A 17,730-nucleotide genomic window follows, 5' to 3' on the forward strand; every position below is an offset into this window, starting at 1 on the left:
TGATAGTCTGGAAGTAAAAGGTGGGGAAGCCAAGCAGCTGGGATATCACCCTTGACAGGGCAATTTCAAGAGAGAACTACTCCTCCAATCTCTGCAGTTGACTCCTGACAGCCGTGAAGGCAAGGTTTCCCTTCAAGGAAGGTATTGTATGTAATCCAGGGAAATGGAATACTATGGAGAGAGGTATCCAGTTCCTGAGAGAATTAGCTGCGTGGGAGATCATCTGTTTTGAGCCAAACAGCCAAGAGGAGACAGATCCAGATAAAATCATTTGTACACGACCTATGTGGCACAGGTTTGTACAAAGTGCACCCCTGGCATATTCTAAGTCATTGGCATCAATGACCTGGGCAGCTGCAGCTGTACAAAACATTTCTGAAGTGATTAAGCAGCTTCGGGACTTTGAGGACAGCCTTGCTGACTCTCTATGGGCTTGTGTCTTGACTGTGGAGAAATGGTGTGAAAAATCTGACAACTGGTTTGAAAACCTGTTGCAAGAAGTCAAAGCACTCAGCGAAGACAGGTTCCATTCACGACCTGTATGAACCTATGTTTCAGCTATTAGGAGAAAGCATTTCCAATATCAAGAGAGAGGACAGAAGAAGTCCACAAAGAGAGGCACACTGTGTTTTTTCTTACGTGACCAGGGAGAAAACATGAGGAGGTAGGATGGAAGACCTACCTCACAACTTCAGGAACGAGTACCTGAGTTAAAAGGAAAAACTCCTAGGAAAATGGCTGCTCCAGTTTCCAGAAGGGGTAGAAGAGATTCTTATGCTCTTGAAGGAAATTCTACTTCATACCCAGAGACTGTGCAAAACACAAATTAGAGGGGCCCTGCCTCCAGCCAGGTGGAGGAAAGGGACAACAGAGTTTACTGGACTGTGCAGATACGATGGCCTGGTACAACAGACCCCTAGGAGTACAAAGCTCTGGTAGACACTGGTGCTCAGTCCACGATAATTCCTTCAAACGGTGAAGGAACACAATCCACCAATATTTTTGGAGTGACTGGGGGATCCCAGGAACTGACTGTTGTAGAGGCTGAAATGAGCCTAACTGGAAAAAAACTGGCAAAAGCATCCCATTGTGACTGGCCCAGATGCTCTGTGCATCCTTGGCATAGACTAGCTCAGGAGAAGGTATTTTAAGGACCCAAAAGGGTATTGGTGGGCATTTGGCATAGCAGCTGTGGATGCTGAGAATATTGAACAGCTGCCTACTTTGCCTGGTCTCTCAGAGGACCCTTCTGTTGTAGGACTGCTGATGGCTGACAACCAACAGGTGCCAATTGCCACCGCGACGGTGCATCACCAGCAATATCGCACCAATCGAGACTCTTTGATTCCTATCCAGAAGTTGATTTGTCAACTGGAGAGCCAGGGTGTGATCAGTAAGACTCACTCACCTTTTAACAGCCCAATTTGGCCAGTGTGTAAGTCTAGTGAAGAGTGGAGACTAACAGTAGGCTATCATGGCCTGAATGAAGTCAAGCCACCACTGAGTGCTGCTGTGCCTGATATGTTAGAACTGCAATTTGAACTGGAGTCAAAGGCAGCCAAGTGGTATGCCACAACTGATATTGCTAATGTGTTCTTCTCTATTCCTTTAGCAGCAGAGCTCAGGCCGCAGTTTGCTTCCACCTGGAGTGGCATCCAGTACACGTGGAATCGCTTGCCCCAGGGGTGGAAACACAGTCCTACCATCTGCCATGGACTGATCCAAACCATGCTGGAACAAGGTAAAGCTCCAGAACACTTGCAATATATTGATGACATTATCGTATGGGGCGACACAGCAAAAAAAGTGTTCGAGAAAGGTGAGAGAATAATTCAGATTCTTTTGAACGCCAGTTTTGCCATAAAACGAAGCAAGGTCAAGGGACCTGCACGAGAGATCCAGTTTTTTAGGAATAAAATGGCAAGACAGGCGTTGTCAGATCCCAACGGATGTGATCAACAGAATTGCAACTATGTCTCCACCTACCAATAAAAAGGAGACACAGACTTTCTTGAGTGTTGTAGGTTTTTGGAGAATGCATATTCCCAACTGCAGCCAGATTGTGAGCCCTTTCTATCGAGTGACTCCGAAAAAGAACCATTTTGAGTGGGGCCCTGAACAACAACAAGCCTTTGAACACATTAAGCGTGAGATAACTCATGCGGTGGCTCTTGGGCCAGCTTGGACAGGACTAGATGTTAAAAATGTGCTCTACACCTCAGCCGGAGATAATGGCCCTACCTGGAGCCTCTGGCAGAAGGCATCAGGAGCAACTGGAGGTCGACTCTTAGGTTTTTGGAGCCGAGGATACAAAGGACCCAAGGCCAACTATACTCCAACTGAAAAAGAGATACTGGCAGCATAGGAAGGGGTCCAAGCTGCTTCAGAAGTGATTGGTACTGAGGCACAGCTCCTCCTGGCACCTTGACTGCCGCTGCTGAGCTGGATGTTCAAAGGGAATGTTCCCTCTACGCATCATGCAACCTGATGCTACGTGGAGTAATTGGACTGCATTGATCACACAGCACGCTTGAACAGAAAGTCCCAATTGCCGAGGGCTCTTAGAGGTGATTACAGACTGGCCAGAAAGTAAAGACTTTGGCATGCCACCAGATGAGGAGGAAGTAACATGTGCGGAAGAAGCACCACCTTATAATACCCTTTCAAAGGCTGAAAAGCAGTATGCACTGTTCACAGATGGATCCTGCCGTCTTGTAGGAAAACACCGGAGGTGGAAAGCTGCTGTGTGGAGTCCCACACAACGAGTCACAGAAGCCACTGAAGGACAAGGTGAATCTAGTCAATTTGCAAAAGTGAAAGCCATCCAGCTGGCCTTGCACATTGGTGAACGAGAAAAGTGGCCAGTACTTTATACTGACTCATGGATGGTGGCAAATGCCTTGTGGGAGTGGTTACAGCAACGGAAAAGAAGCAACTGGCAATGCAGAGGTAAACCCATTTGGGCTGCCATACTGTGGCAAGACATTGCTGCCTGGCTAGAGAGCCTGCCTGTGAAAGTACATCATGTGGATGCTCATGTGCCTAAAGGTCGAGCCACCGAGGAACATCAAAACAACCAGCAAGCAGATCAGGCTGCTAAGATTAAAGTAGCTGAGGTGGATTTGGACAGACAACATAAAGGCGAACCTTTCCTAGCTCAGTGGGCCCATGATGCTTCAGGGCATCAAGGCAGAGATGCAACATATAAATGGACTCATGATTGAGGGGTAGACTTAACTATGGACACTATTTCACAGGTTATTCATGAATGTGAAACAGGTGCTGAAAACAAACAAGCCAAACGTTTAAAGCCTGTATGGTATGGGGCGTGATGCTTAAAGTATAAGTTCGGAGAGGCTTGGTGGATTGATTATATTATACCTCCACAAACCCGTCAGGGTAAGCACAATGTGCTTACAGTGGTGGAAGCAACCACTGGATGGCTGGAAACACATGCCGTACCCCATGCTACAGCCTGGAATACTATCTTGGGCCTTGAAAAGCAGTTCCTTTGGTGACACAGCACGCCAGAAAGAATTGAGTCAGACAATGGGACTCATTTCAAAAACAGTCTTATAGACGATTGGGCCAAAGAGCATGGTATTGAGTGGGTATATCACATTCCATATCGTGCACCAGCTTCTGGGAAAATTGAAAGGTACAATGGTTTGTTAAAAACTACACTAAAGGCAATGGGTAGTGGAACCTTTTAAAACTGGGATTCACATTTAGCAAAAGCCACTTGGTTGGTCAACACGAGAGGATCAATCATTCGAGCTGAGCCTGCCCAATCAGAAATTCTACGCATTGTAGAAGGAGATAAAGTCCCTGTAGTACACATGAAAAATATGTTAGGAAAGGTGGTCTGGGTTACTCCTGCCTCAGGCAAAGGCAAGCCCATTTGTGGGATTGTTTTTACCCAAGGACCTGGCAGCACTTGGAGGGTAATGCTGAAGGATGGAGAAGTTCAATGTGTAACTCCAGGGGATTTGATTTTAGGTGAGAATATTCAACATTGAACTGCATGATGTTAATTGCTACATGATGCTATATGCTGTACTAACAGTGTTCAATAAGTGTCTTTCAGACCAATGCAGTGGTGATGACACCAGAGCTGGCTTCAACAAGTGGTGCCTGACAACTTTTTTGAAGTTGATGTCTAACCCACAAACCGTGGGCATGAGATGCACTTGATATACCATTTTTTCCTGCCCTGGAAGACTGTTGTGATAAATGAAGCTTAAAGTCATGAAGTTAACGAACTTTGCAAAAGGATGGCCCACGAATTATGAGAATGATGAATTACATCTGTGTATATATGTACATATGTATATATATATATATAGTAGTAGCAATTAACTAGAATGTATTGCTAAGGCCTAAGCATGCTGTAAATGGTATGGAATAAGGGGTGGAATGTCCTAGTTTTGTTAAAAACAAGACCAGTTTCTCTTTTAGTGAATTTTCCTTTTAGCTAGGTTCTCCTAAGTAACTGCACTTTTCTGAATTTGGCTGCATGTTTTTGCAGACAGGAGCTGATGATGGTAGCAATGGTATGCAGAAGAGACCCAGGTTTAGACTTATTGCTATGGCAGCCAAGGTTGCTGATAGATTTTGCACATCCCATAAGTGAGAGGGGCATATTTACAAGGAGGGGTGAACAGAACATGTGACTAAAATTGGCCAACTAAGTATTCCCTCCCATCCACATCATACATCCTATACAAGTGGGAGATAATGAGGGTCTCTTCGACCATGGCCAGCATCTGAGAAGTACCCTGCCTGTCGTCCCTGTGATCCGAGGCTTGGTTCCAGACCCTGCATCCCTGAATGCAGTTCCAGTTTGCTGCGGAGACCAGCCCAGGACTTTCAGGTGCCTGCCCTGCAGCCGCTGAAGCCATGCCGGCTCTGCCACGGCAGCAACCTGCAAGTGTCTTTCCCTTTTCCTCCTATTACCTTTCCTTGGTGGGGGCAGGGTGGTTAACATATTGTCGCCCTACAGTAAACAGTGGCATGGTGTTTTAGGAGTTCTGTGATGTATAAAACCAGGCAATAGTCCAGTTTACTGCTCCAGCAAAGTTCGCTTCTTTTTAAATGAATGAGGCATTTCCCACATTACAGGAATACCTCACTCGCCAACCGAACGAGCTATAGTAGAATGAGCTCATAGAGACCGTAAAGCTATGCTAACTAAATAAAAGAGGGGGGAGCTGGCCTCTCACCCCAGGAGCATTTATGGAAAGCCTCTTATGTTCTGAATTTTTTGAATTGCGATGATACTGGGTGTAGTAGCTACGAACAACAACATAGTATACCAGCGTACCAGAACAGCAACGGCCTCGGGATGATGGTAAAAGATCCTGTGTCTAAGGAATGGTCAGGACCTGTTGATCTAATAACTCGCGGAAGGGACTACGGTTGTGTCTCTGCAGGTTCTCAAGTGAAATGGATTCGGTCAAGATGTGTATGACCTTATGTTGCCTCCTCATTGGAGTCTTCGGGTGGCCCCTCGACAGAGGACTGATTCAACAAGAAAATGTATGGCTTACCTTAGCTAACTTAACGCATGCAACTACTCTCTGTGTTTCCTTGTCCACACCAACAGATTCTTTTCGTACATGCTTAGCAGGAGTGCCAGTTATGGAACGACATTTAAGTACCTTATATAATGAAACTGTTAGAAGCAATTGCACCAAGCCAGGAGTTATGCAAACATGGTGGTGGTGTCAGGACACTTGGAGACAGACTGCCGGGGAAAAAGCTACATGGTTATCGCGATAAATTGAACAAGTTTAATGATTTTCCTGTGTTGCCCCTTGAACCACTGGACTTAGACATCACGGGAACCTTACAGGAACCTATTTGCTTTTATCTAAATTTCACAACACGTTGGTATCTAAATAGTTCAGGGTTTGATGTGCCCCCTACAGGGATATACGTCAATCACTCCCTGTGGTGCAATACCACAAGTGTTGGTCAAACCACTCTTGGAATAGATCCCATGGGTTTACCTGAAGAATTGTTTTTGATCTGTGGACAGCGAGCATAGAAAGGCATCCCAGGAAGAGCAGTAGGAAGGTCTTGTGCCTTCGGACAATTAATGTTCTTTCATCCTGACATTTTACCACACAATAAAGCCATACGGCAAAACCGAGACATACATCAGTTCTCAGATTCCTGTAACTAAAACACATAATTTGGGGGTAAAGGTCAGAGAGTTTTAGCAAGCCTATTTTTGTTGGTAGGAACAGCATATATACTTGCAACTTTAAACCAACTAGGCTGCTGGCTTGCAAAAGAAGCTAATGCTACGAACCTAGCCCTGAATGGTCTTTTAACGGATGTCAATGCTTCGCTAGAAAACAGAGCTGCCATTGATTTCTTATTATTAGCTCAAGGTCATGGTTGTCAGGACTTCAAAGGAATGTGTTGCATGAACTCCAATGATCACTTAGAATCCATTCATGCCAGGATAACTAAACTAAAGGAATTAACAAAGCAATTGCAAAAACAAGATGATGGTGGTTTCTGGGGATTGTTCTCTTGGCTGGGAGGGTTAGGACCATGGGCAAAGCAACTAATCATGCTTGGACTATTTGTATGTGGAGTCTTCTTACTTATTGTGATTTGTATACCATATGTCTTATCTTTTGTACAACGAATGATTGAAAAAAGCTTGAATCATATCATGGCTATGCAATTACATGCTGCTATGGCTATGCAATTAGTAAACAAAGAACGGGGAGATGTGGTAGGATACTGAGATCAGGCCTGTGAGAAACTGCAAGAGTTGGTGAAGCATGAAAAACAAGCACTGGGACTGTATGCTACATGATACATCAAGGACAGAAGAATAATGTTTGATAGATAAAAAAGCGTTTATGGCACTAACTTTGGTGGGAACACAAAATACATTGCTTATGTAATGACTAACAAAGCAAATGCTTGAGCAAGCACTCTAACAAGTATAAATGCAAGCCCAAGTTTGTAATAAATGTCTCTCATTGCACCTTACTGAGAGACTGTGCCTCATTTGCTACAGACCAGGAAAGCCAAATGGTCTATGTGTTGCTGCTGCTGAGGATGCAGCGACATGTAGCAATGCCTGCCCCAGGTCAAAGCTGGCTGCTCCAGTGCTGGCAGCACCCATTAGCCCATTTCCTTGGCAGCAGGGGAGCAGCAAGCCTGGCTGCCTACTGTCCTGCCTGGCAGCTTCTCCTGCTTCCCAAGGCAAGCACACCAAAGTTCTCACCTGTGTTTTGCCCCAGATCCTCTGTTTTGCCCACACTGTGGGCAAATGAAGGAACGCGGTGTTTCAGCTTTGATGTTCCACTCCTAATCTTTTCCCGTGCTGACGAATAGCCAAAGCCCAGTCATGCGAAAGTATCAGAGCACTGTCATATTTGAAACGTGTTGAGGCTGAGGGGGTCAAACTCTTTTACCTTCATTGCACCTAAGCTGCAGAAGCACCTGTAAAACCACCTCCAACTGCTACTGTGGCTCAGGGGTTATCTGTGCAGCTGCCTGTGCAGCCTTTACCCACGCCCTGCCAATTAATCAGAGGATTTGCATGTTCAGGTTTGTTTGACTCCTGGTGAATTTCTTATAGAAGAGCCAGCACCTGTGGGAATGTGGAGAGAGAGTCCTTAAGAGGGAGAGAGGAGAAATGGTAGAGCAAGGGAAACTGTGAGAGCAAAGAAAGAAGGCAGAAAAAAGAAAGGTGAAGCTTGGAAGGGAGCAACTGAACCGAGAAAGAAAAACACAACCACTGAGTCATGAAGTAAAAATTAACCTCATAAATAGACGTATTCAGCAGCCTCCTCTGAATCAGTTAACTCATTAACTCAGCAAGAAGAATAACTCTGGGCTTGTTATGCCATACAGCTTGAGCAATAACATCTCTGGAACTTGGATGCAAGATGCAGTGGGCATCAGAACCTGCTCTGTGGATTATGCCTGACACACTTGGTCATAAACAGAGCGAGATGTAGTGAGGACTGTGTGGTTTTAAGGTATTATTTTACATTATGCAAAAGGCATGAAAGCTATTTCTGTTCCCTCAGACTTGGGGTGCCTTTATAGGATGACCTAATAATTTTTTAAAAAAATCTGGATTAAGTAGCTATAATTTCCTTCATTCAGTTCATTTTTTCAATTTGTAATAAAATTCTTCATGAATGGGTGGAAATGAGCTAGGTACAACCTGTCAGATCTATTCCAGGTAGCTAATCTATTCTTGCACCTGGAAAGAAAACCAGGCAATATTTATTTAGATTTTTAAAAATATGTAGGATTCGTTTTCTATATATTCTATGGTATTTCTTATATAAAACAGACAAATTGCTTTTACTTTACACTGCAGTTTGCTACATGGATCCTATTCCTGATAATCCATTTGAAGTGAAAATACATCACAACCTACTGCTTGTGTTCATTTTATTGAAATAATAGAAGCAGTCCAATATAATTTCCTATGCCTCTGTAGCTAATGAGGAAAGTAATATTAATGATGTATTACAGAGGCCACTGTGTTTCACACTGCTGTATTGAATGTTTCATCCTTACTTTTTCAACACCTCATTTCAAAAGGTGTCTGAAGTTTCCATGCTAAGGAACAGACAAGGTAGTTCAAAGCGGAATCCATATAATAAAAATATAGCTCTAGTATTTGTATAATTAATAGCATAATAAAATCCCTGTCATGCTTTGCTCAGAGAATTAGCTGCACAGGAAATACCAGAATGATTTACATGTTTAGGCCATTATGTGTGGTAATGTAACAAACTTTTTGCAGTCTTTCAAATAGGTCATAAAATATAGATTGTGAATACTGATTTTTGTGGCAGAGGTTACACGTACCTTGGTCAAGTCAGACTTACATGGGAAACACAGAGAACTCACTGTCATTGCAAGCATTTCCTTGTTACCTTTGAAGTCCTTCATGTGGCAGAGGACTTTAAACCTTTGAAAAATCAAAAAAAGAGAATCTGTCTTCCTTACTGGCTGGTTCCTTACTTATCCTGGTCTCTGTTTGATTTTTCTATGAACTCCAGAGGGTAGTATGTTTCTACCAACCTAGAACTCCATCCTTTTCTCTTCAGCAACTAACAATCTGCCTTTTACTCCATGACCAACCAAGTCTGCTCTGAATAAACTAATAACTGACCTTAATCACCACTGGCATGTCTTCATTATCCTTCAGAAACATGTGCTTGTGCCCTTATCTGTGCCCTGTCTTGCTTGGACTTCTGGGATATTGACTTTATTTTATTCATATTCTCTGATTACTCCATTGGACTCAGCTCTAGGTATATGACATCCCTTTCTGTATGACATTGTCAGCTTGCTATCTTTTATCTACTGAATCTCCAGATGCGTTTGAACATTTTCTGTGACTGCCAATTTTTGTTGTCATGGTAATTACTGGTTTGTTTTGGAGTGGGACAAACATGACAATTTGCACAAGCCAAAGATAAAGTCTCTGTCCTCAAGAGTTTCTAGTACAAGCAATTCATTATTTTCTCCCTGAAAAACAGAAAAAACATACTGCACACTCTCAAGACTTCTATTGTATCAGTATTTTTCCCAGTAAAAGGAAATATTTGTATTTGTTAACTGACAAGAACCACTATATAATGAAGACCCACAATGGACTTGGGTAACAGACTAGTTTCTATTTTACTTAGGCTGGGTTCCAATATGCTATTGGTCTGTGGTTCTGTTACATTAACACTATTACAACATAAAGGCTGTAAAGTTTCTGTAATTGATTGCATACCAAATCTGCTAACTGACCTTCCCCAGACACTGTAAGAGTTGCCATAAAGACCCTGTCCCTTTTCCACGTTCTCTTGGCACAGTCTGAATTGAGAATACTCTTGGGAAATGTGAATGAGGAGAGGTGCTGCTGCTGGTTTTGCCAGGATGCTGCTAGGTCTTTTTTAAGAAATGCACAGAAGTATCATAAAGCTACCTCTGACCAGCTACCTCTGACCACTTCTTGCATTGCATGTTCTCTTAAACTTAGAATCTAATAGTAGGTGTGTGTATTTATGTTGGTGTGAGACTGAAGAAGAGAAACAGAAGGAAAATGTGACAAGAGAGAGAAAAATGAAACTTTCGGGCATTCTTCTGCATTGCATTGTAATTAAGGTGTTATTCTTTCTACTTTTAAACTGTGGCACCTATATTTTTAGGTAAACTTTCCTTTCTATGCAAATTGATAAATTAGGTTCAAATAGACGAAAAAGATTGAGCTCAGGATGTCTGGCTGGTTTTCGTTCATTTGTTTGGTTTTGGGTTTTGTTTTGCTTTGTTTAAACTGTTTTGTTTTGTTTTGTTTTGTTTTGTTTTGTTTTGTTTTGTTTTGGTTTGGTTTGGTTTGGTTCGGTTTGGTGGTTTGGGTTGGAGGCTAGTCTATCAGTTCTTGGCTGTGTCAAGAGACATAGGCACGGGGATAAGATGTGTATACATGCTTTGTACTTGTGTGTAGATAGTGGTTTGCTCCCATCTCCATAGAGTTTTACTTTTCTTGCCATTTTTATGATTTATTTTATCTCATTGGAACATTTATGGGATATTTTGTATAATATTTCACTTCAGAGGTCATACCGTCCTCTCCTAAAAAATTTCTGCGTTCTACAGCGCTGTAGAGAGAGAAATGCCCTTGAGCCAGATAACTTTGGTGCTTTTCTGTTTCCAGATTCCCTTGAGGCATCAGTATCATTATTTAAGAATCCATTGAATAAAACATGATGGTCTTCTGGGCACATAACGGCCTTCCTTAATCTACTACTAATGAGGTCACGGAAACCCTGACGAGGCTGCGGTGACATTTATGGTTCATACTTTGATTGCCATCTAGTGGTGCAACACTGCGTGCAGGTGCAGCGCTTCGGTAGGGGAGGTCAGCAGTTCCCTCTAACACACAACCGCGATTTGGGAATACCTGTGATGAACCGAGGCGAACCCAGTGTGACGGATTGTTAGCATTAGTGGAAGAAGGTTAAGTGGCCCTAGGGCAACTAGGAATAACACTTGGCCTGGTTGCTCTTTATTCAGTTCTTACAAGTATTCAAGAGTCTCTGCAGGAATATTAATGAGTTGTGGAAAATACTACATAGCCAATTTTCTCTTCTACTTGTACTTCATGGTGCATGTACAATATCCAACTTTCTTATTAATCTGCAAAATGTAATAGTGCACAGAAATTGGAATGAATCGTGCTTTTATTTACAATGGACAAACCTGTACATTCGATTTGCACAGATGCTGAAGGCAGGTTGTTCTCCCCTTAATCTTTTGCACTGGCTGTCAGAATTAGGTTTTAGGACAAACCAACGTATGGCTTTTTTGGGACTGCTAGTCTTTTCTGCCTTGATCCTTCTGTCTTCTAAATGAGTGAAACTGCAGAAAGTGGGTGCAACCCTATCTCCCTTTCAGCTGCTACAGTCTGTGCTGGCTAAGAGCAATTGCCCACATGTGAAGAGTGGTTTTTCTTGGCAAACACTACTGAACTTGTGAGGCACAGACTTGTCTTTTTTTTTGCCCCTGTCATCCTATTTACTGTTATTGACTAGGCTGCTCAACCTTGCTCAGATCTTGGGCCAGGTACCAAAGTGTGTTATGTTGGATCCTAGGTTAGTGTGGTTTTGACTGTTTCTGGCCTCAGTCTACCTTGAACATGACGTTTCTTTGGCTTGTTCACAGATGTAGAAGTTCCGTGAATTTCTTTGGTAGTACTTATTTTTTACTCAAATTAAAGATCCTCTTCTGTCTGTGAGCCCCCTACCAAAATCTTATCAGACCAAAATGAGAGATTACAGTAAGGGTGGAGGATCTTGCAGATTCTAACTGGTCCAAAGCTTATATCCTTGTTCAAAAACACTAACATATTTCATGTACAAATCCATGTGTGCCGTATAAACTCGTGTGTAACACATAAAGCAACTGGACAACTAGATCTGTTCTAAGTATTTCAAGGTTGCTCACCTTTATTTATGGAGCTACTGATGACAGTCCAATGAAGGGTCACCAGGATGATGAAAGGACTGGAGCATCTCTCCTATGAGAATAGGATGAGAGAGCTGGGACTGTTCAGCCTGGAGAAGCGAAGGCTCAGGGGGATCTGATGTGAGCAGCCATAAAGGCAGCCTGGTGAGATGGGGAAAATTACTGAATAAAAGAATATGCCTGTCAGCATGGGAGCTGTGAGCGTGGGAACTAGGCCTTGAAACCAAAAACATCTTTGAAAGTACATCTGGCCTCTTTGAAGTACAGCTGAGGTACCTAAAAAACAGAGATATCCTGAGATACCACTAATAAGCACAAACACCCAAGGAAACTGTAACAGTAACATATCATCTGAAAAAGTGGAAACAGCCTGGGAGAATAAAGTCGATCTGAAAGAACAGAAAACTGCATCATCTCTTGGCTGTTCAAGGTGAAAAACTGAAATTAACGGCATCTATTGGCTTCTCACAGTGGTGATGTACTGTACCTTCTTATGTCTCTATTATATCAAAATGACTTAATTTATATCTGGAACAGAGTCTCTGTCTCTGAGAACTTCCTCTGCTGCATGCACTTTTCCTTTGCTAAAGAGATTGAATTCCTCACAAACTTTCTACAAGGTCATAGGCTTTCACTGAGGGGGCATGGCTGACTCCAGACTCTAGAATGCAGATCATCAGTGAAGGGAGACTCTGCCTGTTTATCTTATTCATCCTCCTTCGGGCCCAGTTTTGGGGTTGGTTTAGTTTGTCCTCCCACCTCTGGAATAGTTTGCTCTCTCTTTGGGATTGATTTGTCCTCCTGTTTGCGAAGGTTTGGCCCCTTCTGAAATCTATCTAATTCACTTGATATAATTATTATGTATATATATCTCATCTATCATAATTATATCTGCTGCTATATTGTTAATAAGTTGCTTCACTAATTGTAAGTTTGTAGTAACGTGCAACAGTATATACCTACTTGGCTGTTGCTGTTTTTTGTTGTTGCTATACAATTGCTCTGCTGCTATTATTTACTACTGGCATGCTATTGATTGATACTATATTTTTGATTGCTGATAGTAATTTGTAAGAGCTTGATATATATCATTTTTTCCTTGTTAATCATAGGTGTACTTATTAGTGGTGATTTTCTTTGCATTTGTGGTAAGCCTCCCGCCTTTCCTAAGAGGTCTTGATTTAAGAATTATCAGCCCTGGAATTAATCTCCTTTCTGTTCATGAATGCTGGTGAGATTGAACACATGTCTTTCACTTGTTAATCTTTTTGTATGTGACTGTATTCAGCAGTGCTGAACATGACTGGATGTAACCCATCAAGTAAGTAACTTGTTATATTATATTTGTGGTAATCTGTAACAGAGAAATTTAGAGGATAAAGCTTCTGTGTCTTTGTGTATTATGGAATCCTACAAACACATGTTTGTGATCTCTACGCACCTGCAGGCTGTGTAATTCATTAGATTGTGACAGGATCTTATCAACGCATATAAGGGAGGATGCAAAGAGGATGGCACCAGGCTCTTCTCAGTGGTGCCCAGTGACAGGACCAGAGGCAATAGGCACACACTGAAACACAGGAGGCTTCAGTCAGGAAACACGTTTTCATGGTGATGGTGACTGAGCATAGGTTGCCCAGAAAGGTGGTGGAGTTTCCATGGTTGGGGATATTCAAAAGTCATGTAGACATGGTCCTGGGCAACTGGCTTGAGGTGGACCTGCTAGAGCAGGGGATTGGACCAGATGACATCCAGAGGACCCTGCCAACCTCAACTCTTCTGTCTTTCTGTGATTGTGTGATATTCAAGCTAATTTTGAAATTATTATTTTTCCCAAATAGTTATTTTTCTTCATTATTAAAAGCTGAAGGTAACAAGCTTGTTTGTGGTAGAACAGAGTCAGTGAAATGATATGAAACTCAGCAGCTTGCTTTAGTGATTGAGCTTAATCAGGAGTGCATACAAAACCAGAACAAATCACATGGAAGCTCAATCTAGAAAAAATAATATTTTCAGTGACACAATGTGGCATTAACATGACAAAGGAAAAGTCTCTTTCTCAATTATATTTTTGTCTTGATAATGTCCCTTTAGTTGGGATAGTTGGGGGAAACATTGGCTCCTCGTCAGTTGCTTTTGGCAAGTAACAGCCGTGACAGCTCATCTTGAGTTCAGCCTGATGCTTGGTTGCAATGACCAATATTGATCAACTTCAAAATAATGCCTTTTTGTCTACAACCAAACAAATAGCACCAGTAGTTGGAGCTAACAATTGTCCAACTAGTTTTGCTTTTTTGCACAGGAAAACACATGGGCATTATCATACCCAGAAATAAGACTTGAGTTTTCATTGTGGATGTATAGCTTAACCAGTATGGAGTGAAAAACGGCCTGTACTTAACAAAGAAGAGTAGCAGTATAATAAATTAGGACAGTGTGATTGATTGTATGAAGGTCGGACTCTTGATACTTTAATACAAAGTAGTTATCTGAATACTGTCTTTAAATTATCCATTTGGAAGGGATTAGACAAGAGCCATAGTTCTCTCGTTGTTTTTCCGGCATCAGGGAGCATGCAGGACTTTGCTGTGGACTTTAATCTTTTCATGGTCCTGTCAAACTTATGTCATTGCCAGGAGCAAATCAAAAAACACTGCCCAGTTCTTAAACAAGAAGATACAATTGAGAATGTGTGTCCTGTGGCACAGCAAAACAGGTAGGTATGAGTTCCATTTGCAGAAGGCTGGGATCCATGAGAAGAAGCCGTGTTCTTACTCCCAAGCGGTTTCTCATGACAGCATCAGCAAAGCTCTTAAATATGCTGCTTTGTTGTTGGCTAGACTGACTCAGTTCACATATCCTGCCCTCACCCTGTAGCCTAATTAATGTCATAGAAGATAATTTCCAGACACTTAAGGCATAAGTTATATAATGTATATGAATTATATACATCTTGTGCCCTGCTGATTGTCTTTATTCCAGTTGGCTTCTCTGAAGGAGAAAAATTGGGTTGATCTCAAGACCGTAGGTTAACACAACAAAGCAGGAACATATTATTCTGTCTTTCAGTAAGCTGACAAAAGAAAATGTTTGATTTCTCATTTTTGTTTTACAGACATAGATTGACTCGCGCAATCTCCATACCACTTCTTCCACATTGAAGGAAACAAAATTAAAGGCTGAATTCCAGATCTATAAAGATGCTCTCCTCAGGGAAAAATCATACTCATATTATCCCTGTGAGCCTATAGGGAGCTAAGTATTATCATAGGGCACACATAGGAATTTTTTTACTACAAAAAAAGCAAAGTAAAAGTAAAAATAATGGAACAAAAAATATCAAGAATGATTTTCAGCATACCGAGTTTTAACTATTGCTGGTTTTGATGATCTGAGATTTGAAATCTGCCTTTCCTTTAAACATGGTTTATTACATACATATCCTTCTAATGTTCTGGGCCTGTTAACATAACACTTATACTCTCTTCAGAATTCATGAGTTACCATGTTCACTAATAGTTTAATCATAGGGATTTTTTATGGAGGAGAGGAGGAGAAATGGCATGTCAAAAGGCAAAACAAACTTGTTTACATGTAAGAGACTGGCATTTGAGATGCAATTCTTGCTCTTCCACTGACTCAGCATAACTCCCTGGTGAAATCACTGTCTATACCTCGGTTTTCTCAGCTATAGAAAAAGCATAGTAATGTTTGTCTCTCTTATTTGCTCCTCTTTTTGAAGATCTCCTTTCATGACAGGGTGACTTGCTTAGTGGATTGAGGGAAAGGCTGTGGATGTTGTCTCCCTGGACTTTAGTAAAACCTTTGGCACCTTTTCTCACAACATTCTCCTGGAGAAGCTGGCAGCTCATGGCTTGGACGTGTGTATTCTCCACTGGATAGGAACTGGCTGGACGGCCAGGTCCAAAGATTTGGGTGAATGGCATCATATCCAGTTGGCAGCCGGTCATGAGTGGCGTTCCCCAGGGTTCAATATTGGGGCCAGTTCTGTTTAATCTCCTTATCAATGATCAGGACAAGGTGGTCAAGTGCGCCCTCAGTTTGCAGTTTGCAGATGACACCAAGTTGGGTGTTAGTGTTGATCTGCTGGAGGGTTGGAAGGCTCTACAGAGGGATTTGGACAGGCTGGGTGGTTGGGCAGAGGCCAATTATATGAGCTTCAACAAGGTGAAGTGCTGGGATCTGGGGGTGTTGATTGACAGCTGGCTGAACATGAGCCAGCAGTGTGCCCAGGTGGCCAAAAAGGCCAACAGCATCCTGGCTTGTATCAGGAATAGTGTGGCCAGTAGTACTAGGGAAGTGATTGCCCCCTTGCTTTCAATCCTGGGTTCAGTTTGGAGTCCCTCACTACAAGAAAGACATTGAGGTGCTGGAGAGAGTTCAGAGAAGGGCAACGAAGCTGGTGAAGGGTCTGGAGAACAGTTCTTATGAGGAACAGCTGATGGAACTGAGGTTCTTTAGCCTGGAGAAAAGGAGGCTGAGGGGAGACCTTCTCACTCTTTACAACTACTTGAAAGGAGTTTCTAGGTCTCTTCTCTCCAGTATTGATAGCAGGTGATAGGACAAGAGGAAATGGCCTCAAGTTGCACCAGGGGAGGTTTGTTTTGGATATCAGGAAAAAAATCTTCCTCGAAAGAGTTGTCAGGCATTGGAACAGGCTGCCTGGGGAAGCGGTTGAGTCACCAGCCCTGGAGGTGTTTAAATATGTATAGATGAGGGTCTTAGGGACACGGTTTGGAGGTGGACTTGACAGTGCTAGGTTAATGGTTGGACTTAATGATCTTAAAGGTCTTTTCCAAACAAAACAATTCTATGTTTTCACAGTGCTTTGAAATACTAAATTTTATGGTCTATATTCCCTTAATGATTTTTTAAACTATGTTTGTTATTGTTATAAGTAGATGTTAGAGTTTCCTACCACAAAGAATCAGAAATTGATCTCCTTTGATTTAACATTATAAGGGGAAATAATGGATAGTGAAGGGAAATTAGTGTGCAGCAAATGCTGGTTCTTGAGGCAATGATAACTGCTGCTGGATGTCGGAAGAAAACGGCCTGGTGGGAAACTCATCCTATGAAGAAGACAACTGTTTTTATGGGCCATGGCTCATGGACTTTGCTGTGTAAATCAATCGGTTAATCACTTTTCTTACCATTCACACAAGTTGCTGGAGAGGGAAGAAGAGCAATAGGCACCTTGCTGCTCCTAGGGTCTTTTCTGACAGATGATTAACAACGTTGCGGGAAAAGGGGAGTCTCTTTTCCAAATGCTACATGAAAAACAAAAACTTTTGGTTCTCCTTCTAGGCTGCTGATCAATTAATAGACCCCAAACACTGTTAATAAGGAACGTCCTTCATTCAAATACAGTTTTTGTTTGCGATTAATTTTTATGTGCCCAGTTCAGATAAAGCAATGTGTGAGAGTGACATGGAACAATATGTCATGCCCCAAGGTGGCATAGTTAGCAAAATACACTTTCACTGAATCTGCCTTACTAAGAGGGAGAAGCATGGGAATAGAAATGACCATTGTTCCTAATCAACCATTCTGCCACTGACGCTGTGTTATAACATACCCTCTGTAAAAAGAACAATTACTGCTCTAACTGTAGTAAGATATAGAGCACATGCTGCCCTAGAGAAGACAGAGCAATGACATATCATGAGGTATAACAGGAGATCATGCAAGATCAGC

This window comes from Caloenas nicobarica, chromosome Z, assembly GCF_036013445.1.
Source record: "Caloenas nicobarica isolate bCalNic1 chromosome Z, bCalNic1.hap1, whole genome shotgun sequence".
NCBI lineage: Eukaryota > Metazoa > Chordata > Aves > Columbiformes > Columbidae > Caloenas > Caloenas nicobarica.